This window comes from Sminthopsis crassicaudata, chromosome 3 (genome assembly GCF_048593235.1).
Source record: "Sminthopsis crassicaudata isolate SCR6 chromosome 3, ASM4859323v1, whole genome shotgun sequence".
NCBI lineage: Eukaryota > Metazoa > Chordata > Mammalia > Dasyuromorphia > Dasyuridae > Sminthopsis > Sminthopsis crassicaudata.
In genome coordinates, this window is record NC_133619.1 from 412,654,000 (window position 1) to 412,669,495 (window position 15,496).

Genomic DNA, 15,496 nt, shown 5'->3' on the forward strand with positions numbered 1-15,496 from the left:
ATTTTATATATCCTCAGGGATCATGGATCTGGTATCTTAGTAAATATTTCCACTACGTCATTGGCTTTAACCTTTATATCTATTGATTGCCTTAAGTTCAAAGGTGCTCCTTCCTATAGCAATGACTTGACATATGACATGTCACAAATATGTCTCCTAAAACACTCGAGTTAGGAAAAGAAACCAAGAAAAGAGTCCATGGCAAAAATCAACAGCATGTTTGCTTTCATCCCCAATAGGCCTTAGCTTCTGATGAAATATTCTCCCTTTTCATGGTTTTCTTTATCTTTCAAAAGGAATCAATGAATTTTCTGTCTATGTTCAATTATATAGTACATTTCAGCTTTGTGTCTTTCTTCTTTTGTGAGGAAACAGAATATTATAGAATTTTCTCAGGGGTACCTTCAGTGGGGAGGTGGAGGTTTGAAGACTGAATAAAAATTGGTAACATGTTTTTAAAGCCATAAAGATATTTTTTGAGTCTATTATGATCTTGAACTGATTGTGCTATGACATAAGTAGTACAGGAATTTTTATTCCCTTTACACATGAGAAAAATGAATGTTAGAATATGTGACTTGACTAATATCACATAGCCAATAATCAAGAAACTGAAACTCAAAAGCCCCTGTTTATATTCCTTACCTCTACTTCTTTTTCTCCCACATACTTTCCAGATTTTGATAATTAGCCTTCTAAAAATATTATTCAACTAAAATTCTTTTCTTGAAAGATATCATAATTATCTTCATAGCTAAATTTAATTGTTATAGCTCAGTCCTCAATCTTCTTGACCTCTCTGTTGCATTTGGCAACAATCATTGCCAAATTCTTGCCTCTCTGTTATACATTATCTCTCCTCTCTGCTTTCTTCTTTCCTTTCTGTCCTCTTAGTTCTCCTATTTGTATAATTACACTTTTTATCTTTTTTCCTAGTTTATCATCTATAACATATTCTTATAACTGTGCCTATTCCCCACTGCTTTGTACTGACCCTTTTTTTCTCTATATATACACTCTTTGATGATCTCATCAGATTTTAGGAATTTAATTATCAGGTCTATGCAGTTGATGAATGGTTCTAAAATATCCATCTCCAGTTTCTCCCCTGACCTTCAGGACCATATCTTCTATTTCCTAATGGTCATTTCCAATCGGATTGCCTAGTTGGTATTCAAACTCAATATGCCTAAATGAAAATTTGTTGTGTTTTCTCCTAAAATTCACTTCCCCAAAAAATACTTTGCTTTTTTTTTCTATCAAAGGAGCCATAATTCTTATAGTGTACTCATTTTATAATCTCAGCATTATTCTTTTCTCTTTATTCATCTTAACTCTCACAAATCTTGCCAAATCTTGGTACTTTTTTTTTTTCAGGACATCTTTTATATTTTAGGTGTTCCTTCCCACACAGACAAGTCTTCAGTTGAAGTCCTCATCATGTGTTACTTAGACTATTATTACTGTTGATTACATGGATTATTATTCTAATTATTTTCCTAAGTTTTGTAAGGAAAAAAAGAGAGATATAATAATAGATAACTTGAGGAAATGATAGGGTCTAATGATGGATTTTTTAATGAATGAGGATACTTGCATTGGTTTGAAACAAACAAGAGACTGAATATTAGAGAAATAGATGATTGATGTTGAAATCAGCTGGAGAATATGGAAGGAAAAGGGATCAAGGTTACAAGAGGGTAGATTGGTTACATTAAGGAAAAAGGCTACTCCAAAGACATTTAGACTTGTGGAAGGAAAATAAAGTTAGTCTGGAGTGTCAAGGGGTTTTAAGGTAAAGATGATAGGAAAAAGGGGAGCTATATCAAGTGTTTTTTGTTTTTGTTTTTGTTTTTTTTCAAAGAAAGAAGTGGAAAATTCTTAAGCTCAAGAATGTGGAAGAAAATTGCAGAAGCCTCAGGGAAACTGAAGGACTGGGACAACATATCAATATCTTTGATTGACATGTAAATGAACCTTGAGGGCAAAAAAAAAAAATAAACTATGTCAAAAAGGTACAGATGTCAGGTGTGCTCTTATTCTTATTCCATATATACCAGCAATGAAACTGTTGAATTTTGTCCACCATTCTGTATAATATAAACTTTTTTAGGTATTTCTGTTTAGAGCATAGAGCTTAATTAGACATCAAAGAAGATGCAGTCATACACTATATCCTGGGCTTTTGCCAATCATCCTGAACTTCAATGACTTTGAAAGAGAGAATGAGATTGATGTGCAATTTTGCTTCATTGCATTCAATTCATATGCATTAAAAACATTATACCAAGATGGTATTGGTCCTTTTTGAAATGAATGACAAACAACACTACCACAACCATTACCACTACTGTTATCAACACAACAACAACACCAAGAACAGTTTCTGTATATAGATCTCAGTTAAAATAGTTGAATAGTAATATGTTTTCTACTTTGGAATTATTTTATTTTTCTATTTACTTTGTCAATTTTAAACATTTTAAAATTGAATTTTATTATTATAATACTAAACCTGAGTTTCAAGACCAGTTTGCTTTGGAAATATAGTGAAAAAAATAATTTAGAAGTGACATAATTTAGAAAATAGGGTAGTGGCCTTTTTATCAGCAATACTTGCTTTCAAATATTGATTCTTACACATATAACCTACAATACCATGGATAGGCTATACATGCTTTCAAAGCCAAACTTCATTGAAATAGTGAATTTTCATAATGAGAATAAATTATATCACACAAAATATCTGAAACTTCCTCTCACACAAAAATAAATAGCATTTTTTCTTGTTTTCTTTCTTTCTTTGTTTATCTCTCTTTAATTCTTTTTATCCCTGCCCCCTCTCTCCCAGGGTTACTCAGCTATTAAATAATATAACGTGTCTCAGGTTGCATTTGAACTTTAGAGAAAGAGCTTACTCTGACACCTCCTGCCCCAACATATTTTTTTTTTTTTTTACTTTTCATGCAATTTTTAACACTTGTTTTTTTTTTTTTTTTTTTTTTTTTGTCGTTGTTGTTGTTGTTGTTGTTTTAAACATCGACTTCCATACTCTTTCTCTTTTTTATCCCTTCAGCCCATCTCATTAAGAAACCTAGGGGGGCAGAGCCAAGATGGCAGAGAAGCCACACAGGACTTTTTAAGCTCTCTCATTCCCTTACTACCATCTATTTAATTCAGCCTCAAAAACAGCACTTGACTGGTAAAACCCACGAAGATTGGAAGTACAACAACTTACCAGCAGAAGAAAATCTGGAATATCGCCTAAAAAGGTTTGACCTCAGGTGGTGGGAGTAGACCAGCACAGGGCAGGGATAGAAACAGGAGCGGGGGGCCTCTGCAGTTGGAAGGTTTACATAAATCTCTCTGCCAAAGCCTGACTGCTTTGCTTTGGTGGCGGAGTAGTGGACCAGCAAAGAAGTTGGAGCCGAGGGTAGTAGGTACACTGAGGCATGCCAGAGCTTGAGAGGATCTGGCTGCACCCATCCAGGACCAGAAGTTACTCAGTGCAGACCATAACACAGCTCTTCAGAGCATTCTGCAGTGAGAGGCTTTTGTTGGGGGGCAGTCACACACAGCAGGGGCGCAGCCCAGGGGCAGCCTCTCATCTGCACAGTGAAGTGCTCAGCCTGGGATAGTGGAATTTCCCCAGCTTGACTGCACTGCCCAGGCAGAGACACTTCAAGTATGGTGAGGGATAGGGAGACTGCTAATAATCAAAGTGGGCATTTGTGGGGGGGCAGTGATACTTTTGCTGCTTAACCTCTAGCCCCAAGGCAGTCACTAATGCTCACAGCAGGGATCCAGGCAGGGCACTTACACAGCCTGACCCATGATATCCAGGCCTATTCACTTCCATGTGGAGCTCTTCCCAGAGGCCTCCTGCAGCTGAGCTATTCCCTGCAGCCCATTGAAAGGACAAATATTGTTCATAGACCCATCCTTGCTCTGCAGAGGAAGCTGGTAACCTCCTTACTCTGAAGGCTTTTAAAAAATTGAGTTAAAAAAATGAAGAAAAAGATTGATAACTTCTATACAAAAAAAGAGTGGGTTTCCAAACCCAAGGAGACTACCAGGAGACAACCTCCAGACAATACCCCAAATAACACTCTCCTAGAAGAGACTATTAAAAATCTCAAAAGAGAAAAGAAAAATGGGGAAAGGAAAGAGAAGCTATGCAAGAGAGTAACAACCTGCTGAAATGTGAATTGGAAAAGTTAAACAACTTCCTGAAATATAAATTGGAAAAGGTAAAGAATTCACAGGAACTACAGGGAAACGGAATTAGGGAATTGGAAAAGGTAAAGAAATCACAGGAAAGTAGGATCTGTGAATTGGAAAAGATAAAGAATTCCCAAGAAAGTAGGATTTGTGAATTGGAAAAAGAAAGTAACTTACTAAAAACAAATTTAGTGAAATGGAAATAAATTCCACAGAGCAAAACAACTCATTTAAAAACTCAATTGGAGGGGCAGCTAGGTGGCACAGTGGATAGAGCACCAGCCTTGAATTCAGGAGGACCAGAGTTCAAATGTGGTCTCAGACACTTAACACTTCCTAGCTGTATGACCCTGGGCAAGTCACTTAACCCTAGCCTCAGGGAAAAAAAATAATAATAATAAAAAATAAAAAGTCAATTTGGCATATACAAAAAGAAGTAAAAAAAGCTAATGAATAAAATAACTCATTAAAAATCAGAACTGAACAAATAGAAATGAATGATTCATTGAGACGCCAAGAATCAGTCAAGCAAAACCAAAAAAATGAAAATCTGGAGAAAAATGTCAACTATTTACTTGCCAAAATGACAGACCTGGAAAATAGATCTAGGAGAGATAATCTGAGGATTATTGGACTTCCCAAAAGGGATGATGAAATAAAGAGCCTAGATACTATTTTACAGGAAATCATCAAAGAGAACTGCCCAGAGGTAATAGAACCAGAAGGTAAAATAGGAATTGAAAGAACACATAGAACACCTTCTGAAAAAGACCCTTAAAAAACAAACAAAAAAAAAAAAAAAAAAAAAAAACTCCACGGAACATTGTGGACAAATTTCAGAACTATCAGACTAAGGAAAAAATATTACAAGCACCCAGGAAAAAACAAGTCAAATACCAAGGTGCCACAATAAGGGTCACTCAAGATCTGGCTGCCTCTACATTAAAGGATGGAAAAGCCTGGAATCTGATATTCTGAAAGGCAAAAGAACTTGCAATGCAGCCAAGAATAAACTACTTAGCTAAGTTGAGCATTTTCTTCCATGGAAGAAGATGGACATTTCATGAAACAGATGAATTTCATATGTTTGTAAGGAAAAAAAACAAATCTAAACAGAAATTTTAATCTCCAATCACAGGACTCAAGAGAAGCAGAAAAAGGTAAAAGGAACTCTTGAGAATTATATTTCTGTTGTGGATATGCATTACGACTACATGTTTGATTTGATTTTAATGATATAACAAAAAAAGGGGGGAGTAGAAATGGAAAGGGAATAGTGTGAGAAAAAGAGAAAAGGGGAGATAAAAAAGGGAAACTACATACCACAAAGAGGCAAAGAAAACCTATCTTATCTGAGGGAAGTTAGAGAGGGGGAAGAACATGGTGTGGACCTTATTCTCATCAGAATTGGCTCAAAGAGAAAATAATTGACATATTGGTTTTACAGAAATGTTTTTCTCACCTCACTAAAAAAGGGGAGAGGAAAAGGGAAAAGGAAAAGGGTAATAAGGAAAGGGAACAAGAAAGGGAAAGGGTTTTAAAGGGAGGAGAGATGGATACTAAAGAGGGAGGGCGGTGATGCAAGTGGGGCTCATAAGTTTAATACTGGGAAAGGGGTGCAGGGGGGGCAAGGGAAAAAAAGCATAATCTGGGGATAATATGATGGCAGAAAATACAGAATTAATAATTTTAACTATAAATGTAAATGGAATGAACTCTCTCATTAAGTGGAGACAGCAGACTGGATCAAAAGGCAGAACTCTATAACAAGATATTTACAGGAAATACATTTAAAGCAGGGAGATACATACAAAATAAAGGTAAAAGGCTGGAGCAGAATCTATTATGCTTCAAGTGAAGTCAAAAAAGCAGGGGTATCCATTCTTATCAGATCAAGCAAAAGCAAAAATTGATCTAACCAAAAGAGATAGGGAAGGAAACTATATCTTGCTAAAGGATAGGATATACAATAAAGTAATTTCAATACTAAATATATATGCACTAAGTGGTATAACATCTAACTTCTTTTTTTTTTAATTTTATTTATTTATAATTTTTTGACAGTATATATGCATGAGTAATTTTTTTTAAAACATTATCCGTGGGGGGGGCGGAGCCAAGATGGCGGAGAGGAAACACACGACTCAGTGAACGTCCTCACTTCCTCACAACCAATTAGATAAATTAAGTCTCAAAATTAGCTCAGGACTGATAGATACCACAAGGACTGGAAGCACGACTTACCAGCTGAAGAGAATCTGGAGTTTCAACAGGAAAGGTCAGTTCTCAGGGGAGGAATAAGAAAGACCAGCACAGACAGTGGGGTAGGGGCACACTGCGCCCATTGCGCTGGGAGGGGCTCTGGGATCAGAGAAGCCACTGAGGTAAAGGAATCTGGCACAGGCTGTTAGCTCTTCTCTGCTAATTATTTAGCAGTTCAGAAGAGAAAGCCAAAATATTTTAAAACTCAGATTAGATTTTCCCCGGACCCTGGGGGTGACTCAGGCACCAGGGGGTGTGGCCTCAGCTACCTCCTGAGAATAGTTAAGAGACTGACAAGTGGGTGGATACGGCCCAAGGCAACACACACTGCCTAGCTTAGCTGGAGGGAGTGGAACTCAGCTCCAGGAAGTCCCAGAGAAGCGGAACCTTTGAACTAGGGACCGCGGTTTCTGGCAGACACTTCCAGTTTGAGCACAGGGGCTTCTCACGTCACCTGCTGCAGACGTCCACTCCCCACCCGGACACATAGGCTGAGCTTCTTGCTGTCTTCACTATTCTACGCCCTCGAAGCACAGCAGTGCTAATCACCTCTGAGGCGCTTCCAGGGAGGGGGTGGGGAACTCTCTCCCAGAGCTCTCTCTTAGCTCAGGCTCAGGAGCCGCTGCATCCATCCGGTCTGGGAGGAAGCTGGTAAAGAAGTAAATAATTTCCTACCCCAGGGACAGACCCCAAAACATTTTTTAAGTATGAGCAAAAAAGCTAGAAAAACTATAGATTCCTTCTATACAGAGAAAGAGCGGGTACCCAACCCCAAGGAAGTTAACAGCAAAGATTCAGAAGATAACAACCTAAAGGGGAACGATTCCTGCCCCCCATCACATAACTCTCTCCTAGAAGAAGCTCTTAAGAAATTGAGGGAGATCGAAGAAAAATGGGGAAAGGAAAGAGAAGTTATGATAGAGAATAACAACGTCCTGAAATTGGAGTTGGAAAAAATAAAGAATTCACAGGAGATGCAGGGAAACAAAATTAGTGAATTAGAAAAGGTTAAAAAAACACAGGAAAGTAGGATTTCTGAATTGGAAAAGATAAAAAAGTCTCAAGAAAATAGAATTTCTGAATTGGAAAAAGAAAATAATTCTCAAAAAAAAAAATTAGGGAAATGGAAAAAATTCAATAGAGCAAAATAATTCATTTAAAAATGAAATTGGGCATTTACAAAAAGAACTAAAAACTGTGAAAGAAGAAAATAACTCCTTAAAAGTCAGGATGGAACAAATAGAAATGAATGATTCACAGAGAACCCAAGAATCAGTCAAACAAAACAAAAAAAATGAGAAGCTGGAGAACAACGTCAAATACTTACTGGGAAAATCTATAGACCTGGAAAATAGATCTAGGAGAGATAATCTGCGGATTATTGGACTTCCAGAAAACTATGACCAAAAAAAGAGCCTAGATTCTATTTTACAGGAAATTATCAAAGAGAACTGTCCAGAGATAATAGAAACAGAAGGGAAAGTAGATGTGGAAAGAATTCATCGAACTCCTTCTGAAATAGACCCTAAAAAAAGAACACCACGGAATATTGTGGCTAAGCTGCAGAATTACCACACAAAGGAGAAAATCCTGCAAGCAGCTAGAAAAAAACAATTTAAATACCAAGGTGCCACAATAAGGGTCACCCAAGATCTGGCTGCCTCCACATTAAAAGATAGAAGGGCCTGGAACCTGATATTCCGAAAGGCAAAAGATCAAGGACTGCAACCAAGAATGAACTACCCAGCTAAGTTTAGCATCTTTTTCCATGGAAGAAGATGGTCATTCAATGAAACAGAGGAATTCTATATGTTTCTAAGAAAAAAACCAGACTTAAACAAAAAATTTGATCTACATCCACAAGACTGAAGAGAAACAGAAAAAGGTACACAGAACCCTTGAGAACTGTAACTTTGTTGTGGGTATATAAAAAATACTCAAGGATAATTTGATTTTACTGATATAAAAGAAAAAAAGGGGGGTGTGGTAAAGGGAAGGAGGTCGGTTCAGAAAAAGGGGAAGGAGTGATAAAAAGAGGGAAACTACATCCCAGGAAGAGACATAGAAAATACACCATATCTGAGGGAACTTAGTGAGGGGGAGAATCATTGTGTGAATCTTACTCTCATCAGAAGAGGCTCAAAGAGTAAATAATTAACATATTTGTTTTTCAGAGAATTTTCTCTCACCTCATTAAAAGGGGGGAGAGGAAAAGGGGAAAGGAAAAGGAGAATAAGTGAAGGGACTTGGAGGGAGGGGGGAGGGATCCTAAAAAAAAAAAAAAAAAAAAAAGAGGGAGGGTTGCGCGTCACAAGGGGGGTTTGTAAATTAAATATCGGGGAGGGGGATCAGGGGGGTCAAGGGAAAAAAGTATAATCTGGGGATAATACGATGGCAGGAAATACAGAATTAGTAATTTTAACTGTAAATGTAAATGGGATGAACGATCCCATCAAACGGAGACGGATAGCAGATTGGATCAAAAAGCAGAACCCTACAATATGTTGTCTACAGGAAACACACTTAAAGCAGGGAGATACATACAGAGTAAAGGTAAAAGGTTGGAACAGAGCTTATTATGCTTCAGGTAAAGCCAAAAAAGCAGGGGTAGCTATCCTTATCTCAGATCAAGCAAAAGCAGAAGTAGATCTCGTTAAAAAAGATAAGGAAGGAAACTATATCCTGCTGAAAGGTAGCATAAATAATGAAGCCATATCAATACTAAACATATATACACCAAGTGGTATAGCATCTAACTTTCTAAAGGAAAAGTTAAGAGAACTGCAAGAAGAAATAGACAGTAAAACTATAATAGTGGGAGATCTCAACCTAGCACTCTCAGATTTAGACAAATCAAACCACAAAACAAACAAGAAAGAAATTAAAAAAGTAAATAGAACATTAGAAAAACTAGGTATGATAGACCTTTGGAGAAAACTGAATGGCAATAGGAAGGAATATACTTTCTTCTCAGCAGTTCATGGATCCTATACAAAAATTGACCATATATTAGGACATAAAGATCTCAAAATTAAATGTAGGAAGGCAGAAATAATAAATGCCTTCTTCTCAGATCACAATGCAATAAAAGCTACATTCAGTAAAAAGTTAGGGGTAAATAGACCAAAAAGTAATTGGAAACTGAATAATCTCATCTTAAAGAATGACTGGGTGAAAGAGCAAATTATAGAAACAATTAACAATTTCACCCAAGATAATGATAATGATGAGACATCATATCAAAATCTTTGGGATGCAGCTAAAGCAGTAATAAGGGGAAATTTTATATCTTTAGAGGCTTATTTGAAGAAAATTGAGAAAGAGAAGATTAACGAATTGGGCTTACAACTTAAAAGGCTAGAAAAAGACCAAATTATAAACCCCCAACCAAAAATTAAACTCGAAATACAAAAATTAAAAGGAGAAATCAATAAAATTGAAAGTAAAAAAACTATTGAATTAATAAATAAAACCAAGAGTTGGTTTTATGAAAAAGCCAATAAAATAGATAAACCTTTGGTAAATTTGATCAAAAAAAAGAAAGAGGAAAATCAAATTGATAGTCTTACAAATGAAAAGGGGGATCTTTCCACCAATGAAGAGGAAATTAGAGAAATAATAAGGAGTTACTTTGCCCAACTTTATGCCAATAAATTTGATAACTTAAGTGAAATGGATGACTTTCTCCAAAAATATAGGCTCCCTAGATTAACAGAGGAGGAGATAAATTGCTTAAATAGTCCCATTTCAGAAAAAGAAATAGAACAAGCTATTAATCAACTCCCCAGGAAAAAATCCCCAGGGCCAGATGGATTCACATGTGAATTCTACCAAACATTTAAAGAACAATTAGCCCCAATGTTATATAAATTATTTGAAAAAATAGGGGATGAAGGAGTCCTACCAAACTCCTTTTATGACACAGACATGGTACTGATACCTAAACCTGGTAGATCGAAAACTGAGAAAGAAAATTATAGACCAATCTCCTTAATGAATATTGATGCTAAAATCTTAAATAAGATATTAGCAAAAAGACTTCAGAAAATCATCTCCAAGATAATACACTATGATCAAGTAGGATTTATTCCAGGAATGCAGGGCTGGTTTAATATTAGGAAAACTATTAATATAATTGACCATATTAATAATCAAATTAATAAGAACCATATGATCATCTCAATAGATGCAGAAAAAGCATTTGACAAGATCCAACATCCATTCCTACTAAAAACTCTTGAGAGTATAGGAATAAATGGATTATTCCTTAGAATAATCAGGAGTATATATTTAAGACCGTCAGTAAGCATAATATGCAATAGAAATAAACTGCAACCTTTCCCAGTAAGATCAGGAGTGAAACAAGGTTGCCCACTATCACCATTACTATTCAATATAGTACTAGAAACGCTAGCCTCGGCAATAAGAGCCGAGAAAGAGATTCAAGGAATTATAGTAGGAAATGAGGAAATCAAACTATCACTTTTTGCAGATGACATGATGGTATACTTAGAGAACCCCAAAGACTCTGCTAAAAAACTACTAGAAATAATTCAAAATTTCAGCAAAGTGGCAGGATACAAAATAAATCCACATAAATCCTCGGCATTTTTATATATCACTAACAAAATGCAACAGCAAGAGATACAAAGAGAAATTCCATTCCAAACAAATGTTGAGAGTATAAAATATTTGGGAATCCATCTACCAAAGAAAAGTCAGGAATTATATGAGAAAAATTACAAAACACTTGCCACAAAAATAAAATCAGATTTAAATAATTGGAAAGACATTCAGTGCTCTTGGATAGGCCGAGCGAATATAATAAAGATGACAATACTCCCCAAACTAATCTATTTATTTAGTGCTATACCAATCAGACTCCCAAGAAACTATTTTAATGACCTAGAAAAAATAACAACAAAATTCATATGGAAGAATAAAAGGTCAAGAATTGCAAGGGAACTAATGAAAAAAAACTCAGAGGAAGGTGGTCTAAGTGTACCTGATCTAAAGCTATATTATATAGCAGCAGTCACCAAAACCATTTGGTATTGGCTACGAAATAGACCGGTAGATCAGTGGAACAGATTAGATACAAAGGACAAAAAAGGGTACATCTATAGCAATCTAATCTTTGACAAACCCAAAGATTCCAACATTAGGGATAAAAATTCATTATTCGGAAAAAACTGTTGGGAAAACTGGAAATTAGTATGGCAGAAATTAGATATGGATCCACACTTAACACCATATACCAAGATAAGATCAAAATGGGTCCATGATTTAGGCATAAAGAGGGAGATAATAAATAGATTAGAGGAACAGAGGATAATCTACCTCTCAGACTTGTGGAGGAGGAAGGAATTTATGACCAGAGGAGAACTAGAGATCATTATTGATCACAAAATAGAAGATTTTGATTACATCAAACTAAAAAGTTTCTGTACAAATAATACTAATGCAAACAAGATTAGAAGGGAAGTAACAAATTGGGAAAATATTTTTAAAAACAAAGGTTCTGACAAAGGTCTCATTTCCAAAATATATAGAGAACTGACCCTAATTTATAAGAAACCGAACCATTCTCCAATTGATAAATGGTCAAAGGATATGAACAGACAATTCTCAGAGGAAGAAATTGAAACTATATCCACTCACATGAAAGAGTGTTCCAAATCACTACTGATCAGAGAAATGCAAATTAAGACCACTCTGAGATACCACTACACACCTGTCAGATTGGCTAAGATGACAGGAACAAATAATGACAAATGTTGGAGGGGATGTGGGGAAACTGGGACACTAATACATTGCTGGTGGAGTTGTGAAAGAATCCAGCCATTCTGGAGAGCAATCTGGAATTATGCCCAAAAAGTTATCAAACTGTGCATACCCTTTGACCCAGCAGCGCTACTACTGGGATTATATCCCAAAGAAATACTAAAGAGCGGAAAGAGACATATATGTGCCAAAATGTTTGTGGCAGCTCTTTTTGTTGTAGCTAGAAACTGGAGGATGAATGGATGTCCATCAGTTGGAGAATGGTTGGGTAAATTGTGGTATATGAAGGTTATGGAATATTATTGCTCGGTAAGAAATGACCAGCAGGAGGAATATAGAGAGGCCTGGAGAGACTTAAATCAATTGATGCTGAGTGAAATGAGCAGAACCAGAAGATCACTGTACACTTCAACAACAATGCTGTATGAGGATGTATTCTGATGGAAGTGGAAATCTTCAACATAAAGAAGATCCAACTCACTTCCAGTTGATCAATGATGGACAGAGGTAGCTGCACCCAGAGAAGAAACACTGGGAGGGGAATGAAAATTGTTAGCACTAATATCTGTCTGCCCAGGTTGCATGTACCTTCGGATTCTAATGTTTATTGTGCAACAAGAAAGTGATATTCGCACACATGTATTGTACCTAGACTATATTGTAACACATGTAAAATGTATGGTATTGCCTGTCGTCGGGGGGAGGGAATAGAGGGAGGGGGGGTAAATTGGAAAAATGAATACAAGGGATAATATTATAAAATATATATATATATATAATAAAAAAAAAAAAAAAACATTATCCGTGTATTCATTTTTCCAAATTATCCCCTCCCTCCCTCTACTCCTTCCCCTTGATGACAGGCAATCCCATACATTTTACATATGTCACAATATAACCTAGATACAATATATGTGTGTGTAAATACCATTTTCTTGTTGCACATTAAGTATTAGATTCCAAAGGTATAAGTAACCTGGGTAGATAGAGAGTAGTGCTAACAATTTACATTCACTTCCCAGTGTTCCTTCTCTGGGTGTAGTTGTTTCTATCCATCATTGATCAACTAGAAGTGAGTGGGATCTTCTTTATGTTGAAGATATCCACTTCCATCAGAATACATCTTCATACAGCATTGAAGTGTACAGCAATCTTCTGGTTCTGTTCATTTCACTCAGCATCAGTTGATGTAAGTCTCTCCAAGCCTCTCTGTATTCCTCCTGTTGGTCATTTCTTACAGAGCAAAAATATTCCATAACCTTCATATACCACAATTTACCCAACCATTCTCCAACTGATGGACATCCATTCATCTTCCAGTTTCTAGTCACTACAAAAAGAGCTGCCACAAACATTTTGGCACATACATATCCCTTTCCCCTCCTCAGTATTTCTTTGGGATATAAGCACAATAGCAGCAATGCTGGGTCAACGGGTATGCACAGTTTGATAACTTTTTGTGCATAATTCCAAATTGCTCTCCAGAATGGCTGGATTCTTTCACAAGTCCACCAACAATGTATCACTGACCCAGTGTTCCCACATCCCCTCCAACATTCATCATTATTTGTTCCTGTCATCTTAGCCAATCTGACAGGTGTGTAGTGGTATCTCAGAGTTGTCTTAATTTGCATTTCTCTGATCAGTAGTGATTTGGAACACTTTTTCATATGAGTGGATATAATTTCAATTTCATAATCTGAGAATTGTCTGTTCATATCCTTTGACCATTTATCAATTGGAGAATGGTTTGATTTCTTATAAATTAGGATCAATTCTCTATATATTTTGGAAATGAGACCTTTGTCAGAACCTTTAACTTTAAAAATATTTTCCCAATTTGTTACTTCCCTTCTAATCTTCTTTGCATTACTATTGTTTGTACAGAAAATTTTTAGTTTGGTGTAATCAAAATCTTCTATTTTGTGATCAATAATGATCTCTATTTCTCCTCTGGTCATAAATTCCTTCCTCCTCCACAGGTCTGAGAGGTAGACTATTCTCTGTTTCTCTAATCTATTTATGATCTCATTCTTTATGCCTAAATCATGGACCCATTTTGATCTTATCTTGGTATATGATATGGATCCATATCTAATTTCTGCCATACTAATTTCCAGTTTTCCCAACAGTTTTTTCCAAATAATACATTTTTATCGCTAATATTGGTATCTTTGGGTTTGTCAAAGATTAGATTGCTATAGATGTACCCTTTTTTGTCCTTTGCATCTAATCTGTTCCACTGATTTACCTGTCTATTTCTTAGCCAATACCAAATGGTTTTGGTGCCTGCTTCTATATAATATAGCTTTAGATCAGGTAAACTTAGACAACCTTCATCTGGATTTTTTCTCATTAGGTTCCTTGCAATTCTCAACCTTTTATTCTTCCATATGAATTTTGTTGTTATTTTTTTCTAGGTCATTAAAATAGTTTCTTGAGAGTCTGATTAGTATAGAACTAAATAAATAGATTAGTTTGGGGAGTATTCTCATCTTTATTATATTTGCTCGTCCTATCCAAGAGCACTGAATGTCTTTCGAATTATTTAAATCTGACTTTATTTTTTTGGCAAATGTTTTGTAATTTTTCTCATATAATTCCTGACTATTCTTTGGTAGATGGATTCCCTAATACTTTATACTCTCAACATTTTTTTGGAATAGAATTTCTCTTTGTATCTCTTGCTGTTGCATTTTGTTGGTGATATAAAAAAATGCTGAGGATTTATGTGGATTTATTTTGTATCCTGCCACTTTGCTAAAATTCTGAATTATTTCTAATAGCTTTTTAGCGAAATTTTTGGGGTTCTCTAAGTATACCATCATGTCATCTGCAAAGAGTGATAGTTTGATTTCCTCATTTCCTACTCTAATTCCTTGAATCTCTTTCTTGTCTCTTATTGACGAGGCTAACATTTCTAGCACTATATTGAATAATAATGGTGCTAGTGGGCAACCTTGTTTCACTCCTGATCTTACTGGGAAAGGTTGCAGTTTATTTCTATGGCATATTATGCTTACTGATGGTTGTAAATATATGATCCTGATTATTCTAAGGAATAGTCCATTTATTCCTATACTCTCAAGTGTTTTTAGTAGGAATGGGTGTTGGATTTTGTCAAATGCTTTTTCTGCATCTATTGAGATGATCATGTGGTTCTTATTAATTTGATTATTAATATGGTCAATTATACTAATAGTTTTCCTAATATTAAACCAGCCCTGCA